General features: G+C 31.7%; 1 long non-coding RNA gene across 3 annotated transcripts; it reads right to left on the minus strand.

Moving 5' to 3' along the window:
• Positions 1-1209: 1209 nt before the first annotated feature.
• On the minus strand, positions 1210-6091 carry LOC106798444 (uncharacterized). 3 transcript variants are annotated; one of them, XR_005889108.1, is made up of 7 exons: positions 3484-6091; positions 3127-3390; positions 2687-3046; positions 2272-2509; positions 1845-1949; positions 1682-1751; positions 1210-1410 (listed from the first exon to the last, which is right to left on the minus strand). It is a non-coding gene; the product is annotated as an uncharacterized lncRNA (long non-coding RNA). The 3 variants fall into 3 exon arrangements; XR_005889103.1 differs by having other exon boundaries at positions 2597-3046; XR_005889101.1 differs by having other exon boundaries at positions 2272-3046.
• Positions 6092-24900: the final 18809 nt, after the last annotated feature.

A 24900-nucleotide genomic window follows, 5' to 3' on the forward strand; every position in this document is an offset into this window, starting at 1 on the left:
CATTGGGTTTGGTTTCGGTGGTGGACGCGTCTTCTCAAGAGCCTAGGGAAGATGAAAGAGACAATGGAAAAAGGAAAGCGAGCGAGGCGAGGAGAGAGGAATTGAAGAGTCACACGTTTTTTTTAAAAAAAATTACACTGATTCAACTACAGTTTTTATGAGAAACCGTTTTTGAATGGTATTAAACAAAGGCGGTTTTCATAAAACCGCCTTTGTAACATTTATATCAAATGCGGTTAATGAAAACCGTCGTTAATGTTTTATAAAAGTTTGGTTTAATTTCAAAAATGCCACCAAAAGCTTTACTACATCGGTTTTTTCATAACCGACTTAGATTTAACGATGTTGAATCACACTTTTGTAGTAATGGGATAATTAATTGCATAATTGGTTATGCGTATGCTGAAAGTGTGAGACTTTCTTTTGTTATGCGCATTGTCATCCTTCTTTCTACTTTCACATATTTTCTACTAATTTTTCGATTAAAGTTGAACCAGGTGGATCCCACGTATTTTCAAACATTTTAGTTGCCTTTCACACACACCACTACTAGAAAATAAGGTTTTTACCTAAGTTATTTAAGACTTTCAACATTGGTTATTAACCGGTGTTGAAAGTACCGATGTGAAAAGTAGTATCGTTCACATCGGTTTTTTAAAATTGATGTTAACTAATAAATATAACATCGGTTATTTAAATAACCGATGTTATATGATAAGAATTATGAAGAAAAAAATTTATAAATCTACATATCAAAATTGGTTTTAAAAAAAATCGATGTTAAATGTCATTAACAACATCGGTTTTTAAAAAAATTAATGTTAAATATAACTTACAACATCGATTTTTTAAAAAATCGATGTTAAATGTCACTTACAACATCGGTTTTTTTACAGCCGATGTTAAATGTTACTTACAACATCAATTTATAAAAAAATCGATGTTATTTACAATATCGGTTTTTTTAAAAGCCGATGTTAAAAATTGTTGAGGTAATTGACATTTAACATCAGTTTTTAAAAAATCGATATTGTGACATTTAACATTGGTTTTTTAAAAAATTGATGTTGTTTTAGAACCTTTTTTTTAACATGTTGTCTGTTTTTTCAATAAACCCAAAATTAACCTTCAAATTTTAAAATCCAACCACACAACATATAATTTTCATTCTGTTTTGAAACAGTTTTTACCAGAAAATTTCATGAGAAACTTACTAATTATTATGAATTTAAAGCATATTTAATGTTGAGACATGAATTGTAAAAAATGTAAAGTAAGTAAATATAAACTACAATTACAAAATTGTCTAAACATCCTAAGTTTCATTTCTAACTTCAAATAGTACTTTGCCCACTGGATACGAAGCGCCTTCAATCTCTCTGGTTCCAATGGTTTAGGATCAATGAAATACTGCATGATATAATAAAACATAAGTTAATAATATATTAGTAATTATAACAGAATGAAATTTGGTGAGTTAAAAATTATCATTTCTCAATTATTCTGAAAATTTCCTAAGATTATAGTTGACATCTGGTGCATGACGTAATACCCAAACTCAGTGTTTCCTTTTTGTCTATTACACTAAATATATTATGAAATTTAGATATTCAACGTTGTGTACAAATTAGTCTACACAGTACTAAAATATAAGTAAAAACATATTGTTTAAATAACTTACTTTAACAACAATCCACCTAGCAGGAGGCTTGGATTTACTTTGTTGAGTATCGTCAAGTTCTTTCAAAGCACTGTTGAATATAAACATGAATGCTTATAGTACAATTAAAATTTTGATGTACCTGACTAATGCTAATGCAAATGTATTAAAAAACAACATTGACCTGTTAATTATGCCTTTGAGGTAGTTGTCTCGCTTATTATGCAAGGAACAAAACCAAATGACAACATTTTCCTTAGGCAAAATGACGATCATTTGCCAATGTGCACTGCAGTGGAGACCAATATAGGTTATTATACTATTATACATTATTTAAATTCATTTGTTGAGTTTAAGTTACTCATTCAGGTAGACTCCTAGGTACACATCCTGTTTTGAATTTTACATCCAGTTCTTAATGTAACTTTCTTATTCAAATTGTGATTGGTCAGATCTCTAGATAGACTGTGGCTCGAGAAATCCATACACATTGGTATTCCCCGCTCGCATACTTGTCTCAGTCATATGTCTATTGTTGCTAACTCAAAGTAAATTATGCATGAAGGTAAAACAATAAGTTAGGTAATTAACAATAATTTAAATTGACTTACAGAATCCACAACTGTATAACAGATATGTTGACACATTGACCACTGTGTGTTATTCAGACAGATCTTCATGCTTTATGTACAAGGGGAAGTCTTCATTAAACAGACTAAACAAGGTAACATCCCACATAACCTGCAATAGCTTCAGAAAAAGTTGTGGGATGGTCAATGTCATCAGATATAGAGGATCATCGATCTCATGATCCGGCCTATCTGCAGGTTTCATGGGTTCCACAGCTCTCTGTTTATCCAACATAGTTAATTGACATAAGTTAATCACAGTAAACATTTTAATGGAAAAAATAAGTAATTAATGACACTAAAATACTTGTTATGATAAACGCTTGACAAGATGTGTCGGCCAAGCAAGGAATGTGTTAAGAGCATGTCCCATGACCTTAACCTCCTCAACACCAACCTTGACTTGATCATGCAACAAAGGAATATTGTGAACGGTTGTGGATTCCTCATAAACTCTTCCTAGGGCAACCAGGTAAGGAGGATATTCTTAGATGTACAACCCACATTTGTTTGAGTCACCCGTGTCTGGATCGTTCCCTGAGTGATCAACACAACTCTCCTTTGTGTTGACATGAGCAGCTAATGGACCAACCTCAGGTTCAGGAGGCAGTGTGAGTCCTTGTGATTGCATCTGCGACTGAAACTGGGACTACATCTGGCTAAAGCATAACATTAGCTGTCGAGTAACTTTTTCTGTGAACGAATCCTCCAGTTGGGTGACAAAAGAACCCTGTGAGGCTTGCTCCTCAAATGCATCCTGTGAAGAACACATTTATTGGTTTACTCAATTACACAATAAACAAAAATAATTACAATTATGAATTGAAAGTGACTTACAATCTTGTCAGCAATTTCTTTTGCTGCCTCAGATGTCATGTGACCAGTTTTCTTAGTGCGGGCTAGCTTCCATTTCACGTGTTGTTTGATGGAAGATGGAGGATCAATGGCGGTGTCAATGCTTCTGGATTGAGCAGCTTCCTCCAGTTTTTTCTTTCTCTTTTCATCTATCAACTTCTTTTCTAAATATTCATAACCTCCACGAGACATCATGCGAGGGGCAGTGTCTGGTTTCTGGAAGATTTGTGCCTTTTTTCGCACACCCTGCAAAAATGCAACATTAATGAAACTTATGATTACAATATATTATAATAAGTGCATTTAAAGTTGAAAAAATGAAAATCACAAATTAGTTACCTCCTACATAGGGTCTCTACGGCTCTGACAAAATTGGGCCCATTTTTCCTTGCTAATGCCGTACATTTTGCGTACAGTGTCATTGACACTATCCTTTTCAACTGCAAGTGTCCATTTTGACGTCAAATCAAACTTAAACTGTCTCCACCCCTCCCTCACAGTGTGAAGTATTTTCTTTTTTGTCCTTATATCAGATGCTTCAGGGATATCAAATTAAACTTGACAAAGAGTAAATTAGGTTTTATTATTACTAAATTCAAATATTTGGCTAACAAACAATATGCAACATGAAATAATACATGATACCTGAATATCCTCTCATATCAAATTCTTCTGAGCAATAGGGACATGATTCCAATTGTCGTATGTAACATCCACCTTATCACGAGCGACGATCCCCAAAAAGCACAGCCGAGTTATGGCAAGCCTGACTTTGTTAGGCAAAATGGATCATGTGGCCACAAATAACAATTGTTGTATCAAGACGTGACAATCGTGAGACTTGAAGCCTACCAACTTAAGATCCTTCAAATGCACAAGGCTCTTAATATTTGAAGAGTATCCTTGTAGGACTTTGACCCGGCGTAGGCACTCACAAAAACTGATCTTCTCCTTTCTGGACAAAGTATGACAAGCTGGAGGCAAGTATATTTTTTTACCATCATACCTTGGATGTAACGACGCTCGTATACCCATCTCAGCTATATCTTGATAAGTATTCAAACCATCTTTCGTCTTGTCTTTAATGTTAAGGAGCGTCCCTAGTGACACTATCACATACATTTTTTTCCACATGCATAACATCAATGCAATGTCTAACATCTAGATCAGCCCAGTACGAAAGATCAAACAAAATCGACCTTTTGTTTCATATGCTAGTCTTACTTTTGTCATTCTTTTGGATCTTTCCAAATATTGTATTCAGGTGTTGAACCCATTGGAAGACCTGATCACCAGTCAATGGTACCGTTGCATTTTCATGCTCTTGATTTCCACTAAATGTTTTTTTCAATCATAGGTATGGGTGATGAGGTTTTAGAAAATGCCGATGCCTAGTGTACAATGTTTTTCTTCCATGTTTTAGTTGTATGTAGCTTGTGTCTTCTTCACAGATGGGGCATATACGATGACCCTTAACACTGTAACCACTCAAATTCCCATATGCTGGAAATTCATTAATGGTACAAAAAAGCATTGCACGCAAATTAAATGTCTCATTTCGAAACCCATCAAACACTAAAACCCTTTCGTCTCAGCACTTTGTCAGGTCATTAATCAAGGGATTGAGATAAACATCGATGTCATTTCCTGGCTGTCTTGGGCCCGTTGTCATCATAGACAACATCATGTATTTTCGTTTCATGCACAACCAAGGAGGCAAATTGTAAATCACTAGCAAAACTGGCAACGAATTGTGTTGCGTGCTTAAACTGCCATATAGATTTATTCCATCAGTGGCTAGTCCAAGCCTAAGATTTCTTACTTTTTTGTTGAAATCCGGATACAAACAATATATCTTCTTTCACTGCGAGGAATCAGCCGGATGACAAAGCATTCAATCGCAGTTTCTCCCATTTGCATGCCATGTAAGGTCTTTTGCGTCATCTCCATTAGCAAATAGACGCTTAAACTTTGGAATGATTGGAAGATACCACAACACCTTCACTGGAGGGCCCTTGTTTAAGTTTTCATCACTACTACACTCCTCATCATCCTTGAGTTTGTACCATGATACCCCACACCTAGGGCATTTTGACATTTCTTGAAATTGATGTCTATACAATATGCAGTCATTCGTGGAAGCAAGAATCTTCTGATACTCTATACCCATGGGACACAATATTTTCTTCGCTTGATATTAACTTTTAGGCAATGTGTTTTCCACTGGAAGCATGTCGTGCACTACTTGAAGCAATGAACTAAAGCTTTTGTCACTCCACCCATATCTGGCTTTGATATTAACCAGACTTAAAACCACCGACAACAGTGTCAACAAATTCTTGCACCCGAATACAAAGGTTTCTTTGAATCAGTTTGCAATGTATCATGCATAGGAGTGTGTGCTTGCTGAAAAGACTTTTGTCCAAGGTCACGAATCATATCCTCCAAGCGATCTCCCATTTCTACATCAAACGGTTCAGATTGGGACCCACTTTGCATGTCTATTAATTCACCATGTCATATCTATGTTGTATAATTTCTCTTAATTCCATCACACAACAGATGCTCTCATATGTCGTCGACTTTTTGTCGTCTCCCGTTCAAACAATTTATGCATGGACAAAAAAACTTCCCGTTTTCATCCGGTCAACTTCTTTCTAAACAAATTGTAAGAATTTTTTCACCCCTTCCTCATACGCAAGGTTCAAGCGACTTTCATTCATTCAACTTTGATCCATCTAAATAATAACTCCGCTATACTTCAAAACTCATTCAATGCATGAAATCTCACTTTTTCATTTAAGGTGTGGCCCTATTCCATTCAGGAAGACACTTTTTATGTTCTTGCGTCAAGGTTTATCATATTTTGTTAAATTTGATGAAATTTCGGCAGCATTTAGCATTGGTCTCCAAGTACACAACATGAAATCGGTGACATTAATTCAATAATTAATGCAAACTGTCCGCAGGAATCATTTTATTCAATCTCAAATGGGAATCTAAGGTTCACTCTTTATGAACAAAACTTGTATCTAATTAAAGCAAAATACATTAATGCCATAAATCAACAGACAAAAATAATCGTAAAAAAATTAAGCATAAAAAATTTATGAAAAAGTTTGGTACCTATGGTGATGACCAAAATAGTGTACAGCAGCGAATGTCGTGATCACGATGCAAAAACCTAACTGCAAAATTGCTTAGAACTATGCATATATTTTATATTTAAGAAAAAATAAAATTACCCGAAAAACATTTGTATAATTTGGATATATCCTTGTCTATATAAGTTTATTTAGTGTTACTTAGATTGTATAATTTGGATTTATATGCAGCTAGGGAAAACATATATTAATCAAATCTCACAACTTGACCCACCTCCTTCATTTGTGCCATAGGTGGTGGTGAATAATCAACCTATTGGAAAAGTTAGTCCTTTCTCTTTTTTCTCATACTTTTCATTCACACACACTTCCACGTGTCATTAGTATGATTTTTAGATTATTGAGAATATACTCATCAAGAGTACTCTTTGTGTTAATTCAGGACTATGCAAATTTTGCACATTATGTTTGTGTTAATTCGTAAGCAGTATCACAGGGGAGAGTGCACAAACAGTTTGTGGAAAAGAAGAGAGAATGAGTGAAGTTGATAATGCACTTTGACATAATCCTGAAAAACTTACTGCATATTTTCACTTTCCTTTCACTCCTGGTAACTCATTCTACATTACCGCTCTTTAATAACATAGTGTTAATGACCTATTCAAATGCACTATTCGTTTTTATTTGCAGACATGCACCAATATAAAAAAAAAATCAAGCAAATAATTAACTTGCTCTGAATTTTTGGAAATACTATTTATAAAATTCAGAGCAAATAAATTCCTAATTAATATTTAAACTAGGTATAGTATGAATTTGTGGACACTATCATTCAAATTAAAAGTCCCTATCTGTCATACTCTTGAACATAACCTGCAAATAAATTCTAATATAATGTGAATGGAAATAGTACATAGATAACCATTGAAACCTTTTTTTTTTTGTCTATTTTTCTTGTCCTCTATCACCTCTTTGTTTTTCATTGTAACTTATGGGAGACCTTTGAACTAATTCATCATTCAACTAACCCATCTACTAACAAAATTTTACAATTCAATAATTAAAAATAGAGGGATGGAGAGGGGAGAATTAGAAACCCTAAACACAAACCACGGCCTCTGAGAGAAACAAACAGAAACCACTCTCACTCTCCCTCTCTAATGGAAAATTGCAAACAACAATCTTAATAATTAAAAAAAAAAATAGTGCAGCGAGTGAAGAACACTCACCTGATTTGAAGGAATCGATAGACAATGGAGCGAGTGAGCAGAGCAGTGCAGCATCACCTGATTTACATTTTTTTGGAAGAAGAAAATTAATATATAGCTTTGATGAGTGAGTAAGTAGAGGAGCGTCGATTTGGGTTTTCTTCAACGCATTTATTTATTTATATATTTTCTTGTCCACAACGAGAAAATAATATATAGCTTTTCAATACAATTAATAAGGTTTGAATTTTCTAACAGTAAAAAAGGATAATGATATCAAACATTTAATTAAAAATAAATTCTTTTTCAAATTTAATTATTTTAATTATTTATATAATAAAACTATTTTCTTTTATCCAGAAATTATTTGAATAAAATTTAAAATACAAAATTACTTTAGACTTTTTTATTTGAATTGAAACAAATTAAATATTAATAATTTTGACCTTTTCATGAATTGGTTGTACTTAAAAGAAATACTAACAAACTTACTAAAGGTATTAAAGTTAGAAGTATTAAACTATATTTTAAAATGATTTTTTAAATTATACATAATTTTAATATAATATTATTAATAATACTTGTTATTATTGTGATTGTCAAAATAAAATGTAGACAAAAAAATTTTTGGTACATAAAAGAGGCCATAAGCTCCTTACTATCGAAAAAACAAAAAGCTAAAATCCCAAACTAAAAAATAAACCGGGTGCATTCCAAAAATAATATATATATATATATATATATATATATCCTTTTACCCTATATAAAAATATCTACTCCGTTGGCGTTGGTATTGTGCTGCCGATGATGCTTTTCTCTACATTGAAAAATTTAACTAATTTTTAGTGAATTTTTTAAATAAAAGAGTTTAATTAATAAAAATTTATACGGTCAGTCAATGAAAAATTATTTCAATATGATCTTGTTAAAATATTTATACAATCTCAAATATTTTTAAATGTTTACCTTTTGAATTTGTTATTGTTTATTAATTATTATATTATTTTTAATTAAAATATAATTAATAACTCAATATATGATTTTTTTTAAAAATATATAAATAATTAAAAAAAAGAGTTTATATTAACATCGGTTATTTGAAAACTGATGTCGTTAAGCACTTATAACATCGGTTTTTAAATAACCAATGTTAAAACTAAATTCAGTGTTATTTTAACATCGGTTTTCAAATAATCGATGTTGTTAGGAAATTACAACATCCGTTTTCAAATAACCGATGTTGTTAAGCACTTACAACATCGGTTTTCAAGTAACCAATGTTAAAATTACACTGAATTTAGTTTTAACATCAGTTATTTGAAAACCAATGTTGTAAGTGCTTAACGACATCGATTTTCAAATAACCGATTTTAATAGAACGATGTTAAAACTCATTTTTTTAGTAGTGCACCAAACATTCTTACCCAACCAATTTCAGCTCTTTTCAACTTAAATCACTTTTGGCTATGTTTCATCCCTTTAAACCAAATACATTGTAAGTCTAAGGGTATGTTTGATAGAGAGGGGTGAAAATGAATGAAGATGTGAGGAATGAAAACAAATGAAAAGGGGTGAAAAAGAGTTGAAAGAAAGTGAAAGGTAAGGTTATTTGATTGAAAGGAAAAATATATAGTATAAAATAGCTGAAAGATTTGAATTAAAGTCGTTAGGTAATAATGAGAAGAAGAAAAAACTTAAAAGGGAGATTAAGCAAATGTCAATTTTATGGCAACAAAAAAGCACATTTATGCAACTATGTGAGATCATATTTTATTTTATTTTATTACAAATTAAAGACACATAATTGATTCTGCAATTTACATAACCAATTATATACCTTAACAAAGGCCACCAGAAAGCAATTTGATTGTAAACTGAGACATAAAGGACTATGGTATTTGTTTAACTCATTATATGTGACATGATACCCAAATTTGAAAGTTCCAGCAAGAGTTTCTGAGGGGCTTGAGGGATAATTTTGGCAACCAACAATTTTGTGTATTGTACTCCCTTTTTATTGTGTCTTTCACCCTCTTCTCTTTTTGAGATGAAAGTAAAAGAACGTGTACTACTAAAAAAATGGCTTTTTTACGTCGCACCTTTGACGACAATTGTGACAAAACCATCTTAGTAGGCTAGGCAGTGGCATTTTCATAAATATAGCGCTTCTCCAACAAAGACGATTTTAAAAACCCGTCTTCAAATGAACTCTACAACAATGGTTACTTATAAGACCATCTTAGTAGGCTAGGCTATGGCATTTTTAAAATTAGAAATCTCTCGCTCTTGCGTCCAGTGTGTGTTGTAACATTACCCACAAATTCATCACTCTCACACCACCCTGGTATCCCTCTCTGTCTATCCATCTCTAACAAGAACGACACATGCCATGACAGCGAGGACAATGTTGATGTCATCTCGTCAGAGCTCATGTTGGCCGTCAGCATCTCGTTGGAGCCCACCATACTATCGTCGACGTCAACCGCTCCTCGTGCACTCGCTAGCTCACTCTCCAATCAGATCCAGGTTCGATTTCACTCTCTCTCTCTTTGTTTCTCTCTCCAAATCTCGCACCTCACATCCATTGAATCTTCATCTCTCGTTTTCGCCAGCCATTGGATGTTTGCATAAAAGAAGAAATGTTGGAGACTTTGATTGTCATTGAGAGGAGGCCAAGAAATGGCGTGTTTCGATGCCCCCTTTGGGTTTGGTTATTGAACTCAGCGATCCTAACACAAACGAAGATGACGACCATGATTTGGACAGTGCAGTCGCCAACGCAGTGAACAGTGCTTCTTCTTCGATAGAGAGTTCATCCAAGAAGCGAAGGACGAGCGAGGCTAGAGTCGCCAACTAAATTTTGAATATATTTCTTTAATTATTATGACATTATTATGTACTACCTACTCTCTTATCAATCGTAATCGTGATATTGATAAGGAAGGCCTCACATGTTTTTTCCTTGTTATTGGAATAAAATTGTCCTATGTGATTACACTGATTTTGGTTTGTTTTGGAGTAGGTGTTTGGTCCTAACTCTTAACCGAAAGAACTGTATGATAAAGCAATGTCTCTAATTGTATATGAAAGGCTTGAGGGCTATAATTGCACTATTTTTGCATATGGACAGACCGGGACAGGGAAGACATACACAATGGAAGGAGTTGCAAGAAAGAAGGCTATTCATGTTACCTAACTGAAGTCTTCATGATATTTTCTCATTGCTTTGTATTGAAAATTTGAAATCTATTTCTTACTTTGCTACTTGATTCTGTAGAATGCCAAATTTTCAAGTAATGCTAGTGTCATCCCAAGAGCAGTGAAACAGATTTTTGATATATTGGAAGCTCAGAATGCTAACTATAACATGAAAGTAACATTTCTAGAGCTTTACGATGAGGAAATAACAAATCTTTTGGCCCCTGAGGAGACTTTGAAATTTAAAGTTGATACGTATAGGAAACCTATTGCTTTAATGGAGGATGAGAAGGGGGTGTTTTTGCCAGGGGCTTGGAAGAAGAGATTGTTTGCACTGCAAATGAAATTTACAAGATATTAGAAAAAAGGTTCTGCAAAGAGGCGTACAACTAAGACTCTTCTTAACAAACAAAGCAACCATTCTCACTCCATATTTTCTATCACAATTCATATTAAGGAATTCACACCAGAGGGTGAGGAAATGATTAAATATAGGAAGCTAAATCTTGTGGACCTCACAAGGTCTAAGAATATTTCACGTTCTGGTGCGAGGTACAAATCATTAGATTTAAGTTGGCACATGCATTTAAATGGTAAAATTTGGAATAATGTGAAAACCTACTTATTATGGCAATACTTCAATCATGGCCAATAAGTTATTGTGGTCGGGCTGTAAGAATATTGATAATGTCATAAATTTGTGTTAATCCCTTCACATTTCACTGCTGGCATTATCTCTGCCTAGTTCTATGGCATTTGTTTGGAAAAAAAATCATAGCTTTATAGCTTCACTAAGAAGAAGAAAATACTTGCATGGTAGAGCACGAGAGGCTGGGGAGATAAATAAAAGCTTGCTTACACTTGGACGTGTGATTAATGTGCTAGTTGAGCACTCTGGTCATGTTCCATATAGGTATGAGTAACTGCAACATTTCTATTCAATTCTCAATTTCATTTTTCTTAATTATTTTCCGGAGTGATTTTATTATTAAGATATATCTTATTATTATATCAGGGATAGCAAATTAACCAAATTGTTGAGATTATGTGAGCTATCCTAGTTTTAAATTCATTAGTATATATTTGGTGAAACTGTTGTTTTAGTTATTTGGAGTATAATCATACCCCTTAAGCATGAGGTCTACTTGTGTATAGAAGAAAATTTATTGAAAAAAATCAATTCCTTAAAAAGATTTTAATATTTTAAGAGATTAATCTATCGCTTTAATCGTGGATAGTCTGAGTTCACAAAAAATATTTAGTTGTTAATTAGAACAGTAAAAAAAATGTAGCTTATGTTAAAAAGATATATAATGTTAAGATTAATGGATATCAAACTTATCATTTTCAATCCCGATTCGCATAAATTGTGAGGTGTGAGATTAGAGTTTGTTGATTTAGTCGCATGTGAGGTTTTGGAGAATTACAGCAAGTAGTCTTGTGATATTTGCAGTTTGACTCTTTGGTCTCAAATCTCAATGTTATTTATGTGTTGCATCTATGTGAAGCTATGTATTTTTAAAGTTGAATGCTGCATGGATGGTGGGAAGCTTGGGTATACATGTGGTTATACTAGTAGCAAGTATGTGTAACCATGACAACAAATGTACAACAAGTATGTGTAAGCATGACAACAAATTGGAATGCAGACATGTTGTTGTATACTTGACTTGGTGGTATAGGTATTAATTAAAATTAAACAAAACTAGATGAAGCTTTACTTGAAGTTGGTGGTAGAGGTTTAATTTGGCCAAATTAGCTACTACTGGTAACGGGGATATGAATGTAAACAAATTATACTTTAATGCAATGAGGGCACATATCGCTTTTAATTTAGGCCTTATAATCTAATAATATTTATTTTTCCTTTAAAAAAAACTTATCATTCTCAATCAACATGTTTCAGATAATTCCATGTATATAAATGCACACTTTGAATTAATCAAATTCAACTCATTTTAAATCTCTTTATGATATAAAGTCAATTCAACTTCCATACTCCACACACACACACAAGACTAGCTATTTGTATATCTTTTTTACAAAAAATAGCATGCAATTCAATTTTTGGACAAATGAAGTTTGCTTACACTTGGAAGAGTGATTAATGTGCTAGTTGAGCACTCAAGTCATGTTCCATATAGGTATGAGTGCAACTTTTCTACTCAATTCTCAGTTTCATTTTTCTTAATTATTTTTCAGGGTAATTTTATTATTAAGATATATCTTATTATTATATCAGGGATAGCAAACATCACAAAGGAAGTAAGTGCATACCTGGGAGTGTGCTTGATGGCTGGTTAGCTGGCTTAATTAAAAAAAGTAAGGTTAAAATTGTGTTGAAAGCCTTTCTGACAATAAACTTGAATTGAAAATAAATATAGATAATATATATATATATATATATATATATATATATATATATTTATAATTTCAAGTTGAAGGCTAACCATCAGACAAAAAATATGCTAGAGTTTCATGCTTGTCTTAAATTATGTAGAAATGGTTAATTTCAATAATATAAGTATAACCCTGCTCATTCTGGATTGTCTAGAAAACATCATTGCAGTTCCTTCATACAATTTTGCGTCATATATTTTGATGTTATTTGCTATACAAAGATGCCTCTTAAGCTTAATGGAAAATTTAATTGTGCAATCATATTATCAATGTTGCTTTAATTATGGTGCTGAATGTTGGGCAATAAAGGGCTAACAAGAGCATAAGATGTGTTGCATAGATGAAATGTTGCATTGGATGAGTGAGTGGTCACACTAGAAAAGATAAGAATCAAAACCCCATGACTTAAAAATTACGTTAATGAGTAGGTTAAGATAAACTTATAAGATTATTATATCTTGTTGGCCCAATAAATTTATCTTGGTGAGTTATTCTATACTATACTTGTTGGAATTTTCTATTCCGATAATTAATGTGGGCTAATATTATAAGACAATTGTATTAGCTATTTATCATTAGTGGGTTTTATTTTAAGTTATCAAATTAAGTGAGTCCGTTAGACAACTAAATCAGATGATATGGACTTAAATGAACAGATGTCAGTGTTAGCCCATTAGGGAATAATGAAAATCCTATTAGGTTAACACACCATAAGAAGACTATGGTCCCCAATATACCGAGTCATCACATATAATTTTTCTTCTCCCCATTTGAAGAGTTACTAAGGTCCTATAATAAAGAGGTTCCGGTTGAGGAAGAACCATGAAGTCACTGGTTACGCTGTTAGTCAGTTATTCGTTCCGTAACAGATTCTAAGAAGAGCACATTGATCATAAATCACATAAGAATTCAGATTTTGTTGCGTTTGTTTGATCAATCATTATGGGTTCAGGTAGTTCTAAAACTCTTCCTAATAATCTAACATAATGTGTTCCTGGTGGTTATATTGGTACTTTATAAGGATCTCCTAAAATTCCAACAAGTGGTATTAGAGCTACCATTACTGTTAGATTATAGAGATTTAAAGTTATTTGATTCTAATTATACCTGGATTGCTTTGGTTATATGAACCCAATTTTTTTTTAACAATACTTTGCCAAAAATGAGAAGTGGAGGCGAGTAACCTTTTGGCTAAACTCATTCCTATGAAGTATAAGAGCAAAAGTTTGGGAGTACATGATGAACGCACTTAAGCTCGAGCTTGGTGAAGACCTGCTTGTGCATTTAGTTTTGATCTCACTTCCTGCACACTTTGAGTAATTCAAAGTGAGCTATAACACTCAAAAGGACAAATGGTCCGTTAATAAGCTTATATCTCATTGTGTGCAAGAGGAAGAGAGGCTACAGAAAGACAGATCTGACTCATTTAAGCTCGACCTCTCATAATAAATAAATAAAAAGGAAAACTAAGGATGCTCTCAGCAAAAGAAACAAAAGAAAGATGCAATATTTACTTGGGGTATTTTAAGTGTAAATCAACAATAGCATTAAATATAATTTAAGGATATGATATTTACTTGCCGTAATTAATGTTTTATATTTTTTTGTTATCATGATTGAAGTTAATTTAGCAGTAACAAATTCTTCCCATTTATTTTCATATCTAGTGATTTTTTTAATTAAATTGATTGACACGATATATTGCAAAAGTAATCGCATTGTGAAAATTGATTTAATTAAAATTACATAGATTTTGTATGAAATTATTTATGTGAATTGTGTTCGGTCCAAAGGAAGACGAAATTTGGCCAAATAATATTTTGTACCTGTGATTATAAATGTGTGACAATTATAAAGGTATTTTCATGTGAGTAATAGTCAGTCCAAAGAAAGGCTATTATTTGAAAAAAAAATTATCGTTAATATTTGATCATTGTGTTGAGAGTACCAATTACAAATTAATTTCTCTAGGAATTAATGTTGTGATAGGTATCTTGTGATGAGTCTGTTCTGCAAAATATTTGCATGTTCAGTTATATATATTTTTATATAACTAAATTATATGTTAAGGTTGTGTAATTTTAAGACGTCTCATTTATTATATTAAATTGTCTTGTATTTTTTGGTTAAGTTGATTGAAACAACATGTTGTCAAAGTAACATTTGTTGCGTAAGTTGATTTTTGATTGAATTTACATGGATGTTGTATGGAATTATTCGTGCGAATTGTGTTCAGCTCAAAGGAAGAAAAAATTTGGCAAAATATTTACATGTTTGCAATGGTAAACATGTGGTGATTATAAATAGTGTGATTTTCCATGTGAATAATGAAATGTTCAAAGACAATCATTATTTGATCGGAGTAATCATCATATAAGTTTTTCATGTGAGCAACGGAGTGTCCAAAGACAACCTTTGTTTGACAGGACTTATCACCAATGTTTGATCAATGAGTTAAGAGTATCACTTGTAGTTAACCTTTTTCAATCCAAAGATTGAGGATTAAGGGTGTGTTAGGTATCTTGTTTGGGTCTTGAAATTTACCATAAAGATTATTTTTGCATTGTATGTTTATTTTCTCTTCTTTAATTGTTGTTGTTGGTACTACTATGGTTTAAATTACTCACATTATTTAAATCCCAAATATGCATGTATAAAATAATCTTTTGTGAGAGTCCTAAGGTGATATATGAGTAATCTTGGTATGCAACACTAAAAAGTAGTAAAGTGCATTATGCGCTAATTAAAAGAGAACAATAAATTACATGTTTTCATATCGAAAGTCTAGAAGTTTAGAGATCATTGGGTATCCTGACTTTGAATTTTTTGAAATGTCTTAATAGCAATCACTCCACATAAGGATCTACATTTAACCTTGTTGGTAGAGTTAATATTTTGCTATAAGATATCATACTAGAATTTATGATTGCTAGATTATTGTAACTGGCTTGCTTATTATCGTCAACATTAAGTAGTCATTGGGTGTTTATTGGAATAATATATTAGCGGTCTTATTAAGGATTCGATCAAGTAAAAGTTTGTTGACATAAAGTATATGGTTGTTAAATAAAGAATTTATAAAATATAGATTTGTATAGAACATTAAGTAGTCATTAAGTGTTTATTGGAACAATATAGCGGTCTTATTAAGGATTCAATCAATTTGTTGACATATATATTGGTTGTTAAATAAATAATTCAAAAAATACATATTTGTATAGAACATATAGGGACTCATTCCATGTTAGTTGATCCACTTACTTAAGGTATGACACTTAAAGTTTTTCAAACTTAAGTTTAATTTGTTACTTCAATTTCCATTTACAATTGAAAGAAATACATTCAAATTTTTATAAAGTACATGATAATGTAAACGGCCTTTCAAAAAAATAATGATAATGTAAACAAGTTAAACAATGATATATTTTGGTAATAAAAAAAACTTAAATATGTCTTTATTTCTAATAAATATTTAAATTTTATATTTATTTTTTAATAAATTTTTGTTTTGTATCGAGTTTCTAATAAAATAATTTTTTTTATTTTTTATCCTTGATATTTTATTTTAGTCTCTAGTAAATTATCAAATTTTATAATTGTTCCCAGATAAAACATAATTTACTAATTTATTATGGATTAAAAAAAGTATCAATAACCAAAAATAAAATTATTGTTTTATTAAGAATTATACGCAAAATAAAATTTTATTAAAGAATAAATACAAAAATTAAATATTTATTAAACATCAAATATATATTTAAGAAAAAAAAAATGCCTTACAGTTGAAAGGCACCCCCAAACTGTCGAGTAGGGCGTCAATAAGATGCAAGAGTTGTCAGCAGTTCTACTGTCATAGAGATCCGAATCCATGCCAATAAAAAACAAAGTAAAAATTCATACAAATTTTTAATCAGTTAAATATATAAACACTCAATAACACAAATAAGTTTGACACTCTTCATTATACACACACGTTCAACTGGAACTAATTAATTAATGATCCAATACTTGACCTAATTGATAACCATAGCAAATTCAATAACATTGCTCATGGTCATGGATAATGTTATGACACCTCTACATCATTGGTGTCTTATTCACTCCCATGCTAATTAACACAAAAAGCAAAAACGACAAGGAAACAAAATGAATATATAACATTACGTGGATAAGATTATGCAGATACACAACCCTCGTTCTCATTAGCCATAACCCCACAGACAAACTAAACCCAACCTGTTAAGCAATGTTACTACAAGACATGCTTAACCACCTACACCTGCTTCACATTTATTTCCTTTTCTAACCCGTATTAATTAAAGAACTTCATTCATACCTTCGTTACATATCATATTTCCATTCTTTATGTTCGTTCCATTTTGTTTTGTGAATTTAATATTCGTTGCATGGTGCTAATTAATAATGAGCTGTAAAAAATTGCTTCTACGTAAAACAAAAGTTTTATATAACTTACATGTATAGTATACGTTTGGATTAAAGTTGAGAGAGTTCAAATATTTTTATTACAGAAGTATAACAAATTTTTTATCCTTAATTCATGCATTGAAACACACATCTATACTGAAATTCATAAAAGTACTTCTGTGACTATAAACTCTTCCCATTAAATGATTCAAAAAAAAAATGTTTCATGCTAACTCTACTCTTTTACTTTTCCGTTTAATTTGCCAAAGTATGAGCTTGATAACTATGTGGAATCTTGATTGCAACCAACAAAGGTGCAAACAATCAAGAATTTTGGTCGCCAATTTCGTTGTCAGTAATTATTAGCAAAAGAAGTCCCACAAACGATCCTTTTCTCGTTTATGAAGTTAGTCTTTTTCAACTGCCAAGTGCCTTTAATAGAACCCCACATACTACAGTTTAAAACACTTAGAACCTGTCCTCCCGTCTGCACCAGGAAACACTACTAGAATAATGTTTTTTTACGACGTAGTATTTAAGTCGGTTATCCAGAACCGCCTTAAATAGTGGCGCGGTGGCAAACTTGTAATTATCAAAGCTGAGAATAATTTTTTACAACGTAAATTCTAAGGCGGTTATAAATAACCGTCTTAGTAACTCGCTGGGTGGCATTTTTGTAAATATCAAAAAATGTTCAACGACGGGTTTGGATAAGGAACCGCCTTTGTTTTATTTCCCTTAAATTAGGGATTTTACAGCCATCCTTTTCCATTCTTCACCCAGCGTCTCCTTTGATCTTTACCAGCATCCCTTTCCACTCTTCACCCACTCTTCACCCACGACGAGAAGTTTGTGACCCATCATCACCATAGGCCTTGTCTTCTGATTTTGCCCAATCCAAGCTGCGACCTTCAAAGCTATTTCCGCCCACCACGGTTTATCAAAGCCTTCCTTGTGTCAACCACAACGAAACCTATCTACTTTCCTATTATTTTGGCCACTTTTTCGGTAACTCCTAATTTCAAATCTCGTCAAGTGCTACACCGAAAGTTCGTTGCATATCTCAAATCTATTAGATAGAACTGCTGTTGTAATTTTTATTTCCATTTTTATTTAGGGATTGCATGTTCTTTGGATTTGAGATTGTGTGGATGTACTGTTGGTATTCAATTTTAGGTAGGCTTGCTTCTGATTTTCCTCTGTATACAAAGAGCTAATATGTTTTGTTTCTCTTGCCAGAAAAAACAATGGAAATACGTAGTGATTTAATATTTTTCTTGTTTTAGCTTGCAAATTATCTGAAAGATATTGGTGTTGTGAAGAAGGGAGATGCTATAATTATTTTTCTTGTTTCAGCTTGTTTAGTCATGTCAAAATCTCCAGGTTGCTTGATATGTTCCACTTGTCTTTTAAGTTAGTAATATAATTTTTTATTTTTTTTTGTTATGTATATGGTTCTGTCCATAAATCACAATATATACTGAAAACTGGAATCCATACTTGTATGAGGATGAAGGATTTATTTTAGGAAATAGGAACAAGGATACCGTGTATCAGTGCTTCAGCGATATAAAAGCTACCTTTGTAGGGTTTTGTTTATGTGAGGAGAAATTAGCTACTTTAGTTAAATATAATAATCGATTGTTATTGTTAGTGTTTGATGGTATCTCAACTCTCAAGCTCTTGCTCATGTGTGTCTTAACTAATGGCTTCAACTCTCTATTTGTGTCTCCTTATCATTTAGGATTTCTTGAAAAGACATGTGTTTATGCGCCTCAGTTCTTTTAGTTCCTTGAATTCTCGAATAACATTTCTTCTACAATCTCTGCAAAATCTCTTGCTATCGAACCTGATAGATATGGTAACTCATTAATAAAAACCAAAAGCATAAAACATCCTTATCCTTAAAAACATACAATTGTGTGCATATATATATAGAGAAAAAGGGATCTCACCAAATACTATAAAGCTTTGAAGCAAAGCTTCACATATAGTTTCTGATGATGAAAAAATAGATTAAATCATACTAGGAATGAATGAATAGGCATTGTGTTTATGTATTCAAATGAGAATTAGTACAAAATGTTCAAAAAAATGACTAAAAATTAAAAATAAAAATCAGTAGTCTAACTCTAATAACACAAAAAGACCCACCTGATGATAGAAAGTAGCAAGTTCTTTGACCCACTACAATGAGACAGCACCAGACACAATGTTGGAAATTTTAAATAAACAGTTTCCCTTAATATTTTTTTGCTGACAGAACATGTAACTCCAGAGACATAACACTCAAAACTTCAATAAACCAGTAATAACAGGCAAAAATAAAATAGTGCAGTGAATCTATAATAGATAGTTTTTCCAATTTATATCAGAAAGATAAAGTTAACATTCTAATCTACCAAGGTGCCTTTGTAAAATCAGTTTGAAGGAACAGAAGCTGACTTGTCCATAATTTATAACTAATAGACTATTCTTCAAATTCTTTTCTTGTTTCTTTGTCTTTCTTAACTCAAGTTCCATAAAGTCCCAAAGTATCTAATTCTCTCCAACAAAATTATCATTTCTTATCAAAACTACTTGTGTATACAATCCACAAGTCCCAAGTAATCCAATTGCCTAAACCTTGCGATGTCATAAATGATGGCTGTCCTATAACAGCCTGAATCATGCTGCTTCTCCAGGATTGTATGTTATAATAATCATACAATGTCTAATCTAAACTATCATAAGCAAGAATCGGGGAAAACCCTTCAAAATATCAGACGAGCTAGGACTATGCCAAGAAATGCAATTAATAGATTCATCCTTTAGCTGACCCTTGTCAAAATATAGTTCTTGCATTTATATTTACTCACGTATAATTTGTTTGTTTAGCTATTTGAAGCTCTCTCTCTCTCTCTCTCTTTTGGTTGTGTTAATTCCAAATTCCAAATAGAAGATACAGTGTCCTTGTTAAGGTGCAGAAATGCTCCAGTGCTTTCTGGGTTTTTATTACTCTCGCTCCCTCTCCCCCACCTTAAATAGTAAAAGGAAGACTAAATGAATTCCTTTTTCTTCTTGGATGAAAAAGTGGAAGAAGGGTGGGCACTAAGAGCATCTGGATTTTTCTTCCATGCTTGGTGTGTCACTCTACTTAACTTCACCACCTTGCTGTAAAAGCAAATGTATAGGCACTAAAACAGTGGTGGTGGCTTTTACTTATTTAGATCTCAGTTCACAGTTCATTATGTTCATCATTGCAGTGGTTTACTAATGGCCCATAATGTCAGTATGCAATAATCTTTACTTCTTGTGTGATCCGTGCAGTTATGCGGTGCTATTAATTGAAACAAAGGATCAAGAAGGTCAATCTCAAGTTCTATCAGCAGCTCTTGAGGTATGTCTTATGCCATTTTTACCTAGCTATGACAACCACCATGGCACCCCCAAACCTTATTTTACTAGGTGAGGTTGACTTGATCAATTCCATTAATATCTATCAAAAACAAAATTTTAATAAAAATCATTTAGGACAAGGTCTTTTAAATTGTTCCTCTTTTTTCTTTAGTGTTCCTTCTACCCCTTTTAATTAGATATTTGATCTCCTCCCTCCTCTCACTGTTGCCTCTATTGTTCCTCTCACATGATCAAACCACCTTAGGAGAATCTGTCTCCTTCTCAGTAAATGCTCCAACTTTCTCCCAAACATCTTTTTTTAATCTTGTATGTCTATTCATCTACCACAATGTTTTCACCTTTATACACTTTTATTTTTAACCTCTTGCCGAACTATAATTGGCAAAGAACATTGTTGGTCTTACCATTGTCTTGAAGAATTTTCCATTGAGATTAGAGAGACACTTACAACTACAATTACACGTAAAACATTTGTTCATGTCATCCATTGAGAGTGAATCCTATGTGTGACATCCCTGTCAATATGATATCTAAACAGTGCTAATTTTCACCCTAAACAATGCTAGTTTTTTTCATACTAAACCTGCATTTCATATGCTCTGCCACATTCCCTGTAAAATAAAAACTCCAATTCCAAAGCTTCTCTGCACTTAAAAAAAAAGAAACAAGGAGCAAGGCAGGGGTGCTTTACATTTGTACGTGTCTAGATTATTTAAAATCAAATTTTCTACTTTTTAGATGTTATTATTTTTACTATACTGATATGCGTTTTGTTTTTGTGCAGATTGCCGAGGATGAAAATGTTGAAGTCGACCCCAAATTTCGTGCTTTAGTTGCTGTTGGATCACTGGTATTTCTAAGTTTCTATCTCTAGTCTTGTGTTTGATGCATAAATCCTTTTTTGTCTCTATATAAGTCAAGGTGTTCTGCATGTTGCATCATCTCAACTTCATTTAACTACACAGTTTTACTTCATTGTTACAATCTGCTTTTGTGAAGCCTGATTATCCAATCCTTTATCACCCTTGTCTATGTACTTATCTTGTATTTGATATATGTGAATTCTATTTTATTTTATTTTTGTATGGACTATGGAAGTTTGGTTTTTGTTGTTGTTAATGTATGACTGTTGAATCCATTCATCACCCTAGTCTACCCTTGCTGCTATCCAACCTATTTGCAAATTTTTGTTGTTGTTGGTTTGAGTTTCATATCCTAGTCAGTGGAACACCTTGTCTTGGTACACAGGATTTTAACTTGAATAAGAAATTACATTCTGTTATTTACTTTCTTTCTTTCTTTATTTGGAAAGCATAAAAAAAAAATTAAATTAAACTATCCTTTTCTTTGTGTGAATATTTATATATGCAAACTATCCATACTGTAGGAGAACTAATAATGAAATTAATTGTTCAACAAAATGTGGCATTAGACAAAATTTCTCTTTTCATTACAAATAAATTCATGTGCTTTGAAATTTGAAGCATATCTATTATCTTTCTCTAAGTTGCTTCACTTAAATTTTCATTTGTCTAATCCTCTTCAAACAGATGCTTGAAGGTCTTGTCAGAAAAACAGCACTGGATTTTGATGTTGTGAACATTGCAAAAGCAGCCAAGGGTTCTAAGGAAGCCAAGATTGCTGAAGTCGGATCTGACATTGAGCTGTTAACAAAGCAGAGCTGAATACCTTTTGGTTGCTTAATCTCTCCTGTTCCTCCAAATAAACTCAAGGTAAAAGAGGAATGATCACGCTCATATTAGTGAGCCTTAATTAGACACATGCACACAGCCTTAATCATTATAATAATAATAAACATAACTAATTTTACACTAACTAATCTTAATAATTATTATAAGAAATATGAAACCAACCTTCCGTAGTGTGAATCAGCGTTAATTTCCTAACAAAATATAGGAATGAAAGTTTGTATCGGAGACTTGAGTAGACTCAGCAAAGTTATTTTCAGTAAGTATTTGAGCTCTTTTTTAATTTTTTTATTAACTAAAAAATTTGTTTGAGTAATTACTAAACAAGATTTTTTTAATAGTTTTTAGCGTTTTTTAAACATTACTTGAAGTAATATTTTTTAAAATGTTAATTTTTAATTTTTTATGTATTTTTTTTATTATTTTCAATATATTTATCTAATTTTTATATTATCATTTTTAAATAAATTATATTTTATTATTTTTATTATTATTTTATATTTTTTAACTACTTCAATAATTAATTTTATAAAATACTTATAATTTAATAGACTTTTTTTAACTACTAATTATTAGGTACCTTTTCACGTTTCAGTTGTTTTGGTCGACCATAAACAAAGATTACCTTATGATAATTATAATAAGATTCTTGATCCGTACGGTAACTGTAGTAACACAATTTGATAAGACATTGTGTTTGAATGCTGATAACATAACTATAGCGTAAAAAATTAAATAAATATCTATAGCGTAAATTTTTTTAAAATTAATAAATAAGTATTATGATAAGAAAAAAATAATGGAACAAAACAATACAATTGTTAAATTAAAAATAATTATTATCTTTTGATGAAGTCATCAAATTAGAATAAACTGTTTTTGTATTTGGGACTCAGTGATAACATGTTAATATGTTAAGACTTTTTTCACAAAATATTATGACAGAACTAATTAGAAGCATTTCCTTAATTTTAGAACTTTTTTCAATCGAAACTGGAGTTTCATCTTGGTAACCAAAGAAAAAACTCCAATTGTAATTGAAGAACAATACTAAAAGCACCTAAAGAACTATACTAAGTTTTGTCAAAAATATTGTTCAAATTATAGACATTATTTCCTTTCCCATTGTTCAATAGACTACTCTAGACTACATATGAGAGCTATAAGATTAGTTTAGTGGTTGAAGAGAGAAAGAGAGAGGGAGAGGTCACTCACACTCCCTTTTTGGCAGTGTTTTAATACAACAATAGTATCTGTTATGTTTTTCAATTTTGAACATTTTGTTAATTTCCTTCATTTAACAATGAATACTTTATTTGTATGCCATTTTCACATTTATGTCGTTATTTATTATATTGTTGGTTCACATGAAACTATTGTGTAGTACTACATTCTACTTCATTGAGCGAGCCATAGTTCCCCGTTTGAGGTTCAATACAACGATTAATACGGATAGTTTGGATTAATTGTTGTATTGAATCTTGAATTGTCCGTTTGGACAGTTTGGGAAGACAAACTTTTTTTACTTCATTTTCACTTAAAATTTAACTACGTTGTGTTATTTTTAACTAGATTTCGGAGACTGCATCTTGCTTTTATAAAAATTAAGTGCATAAGTTGATTTTAGCTTATGTGCAAAATTCAATTCATTATATCTTCTTATTTTGGTAGTGAAGTTTATCAAAACGAGGTCAATGAATACAACTTTTTTGGCTTTAGTAATTTCGAGCAACAAATAGCATTGATGTGACCTTGATTTGACTATTTCAGTGTTAGAACTTTTTTGAAAACTACAAATGTTTATTATGTTCTGCAAATTCTATATTATCTTTCTATTAGAAAAGTCTTTGTTATTTAGAGATCTTGCATGCTAATCTTTATTATTAAATATTAATTTCTATTTACTAAGTTTTGAGCCTAGATATATGTTTATTTAGAGATCTGAAGCTATATACTATTGCCTGCATTTACTTATGTTTATTATTGGCATAACCTGTTGGTCTAAATTTTAGTTTCTAGTGATGCATTACTGTTTTATGCAGGTCTTTTCTGACTTGGAGCATTCAGTGTGTAGAATGGTCCATCGACAGGTTTGATTCTGATAAATTGCTTTTAATGTTTACTACTGTTGGTTTGACAGATTATATTTACATTTTATTTTAGTAACTTGAGTATCGTATTCCGATTATGGCAGAACTTGATCAAGTTCAAGTGTATGATGAATTCCTTTTTGTTTAGCATTGGGATCATGGAACAAGTTTCCTTGATTTCATTTAAAATATTTTGAAGATTTAAATCAGTTCATTTGATTCT

Source organism: Glycine max, chromosome 1 (assembly GCF_000004515.6).
Source record: "Glycine max cultivar Williams 82 chromosome 1, Glycine_max_v4.0, whole genome shotgun sequence".
Lineage (NCBI taxonomy): Eukaryota > Viridiplantae > Streptophyta > Magnoliopsida > Fabales > Fabaceae > Glycine > Glycine max.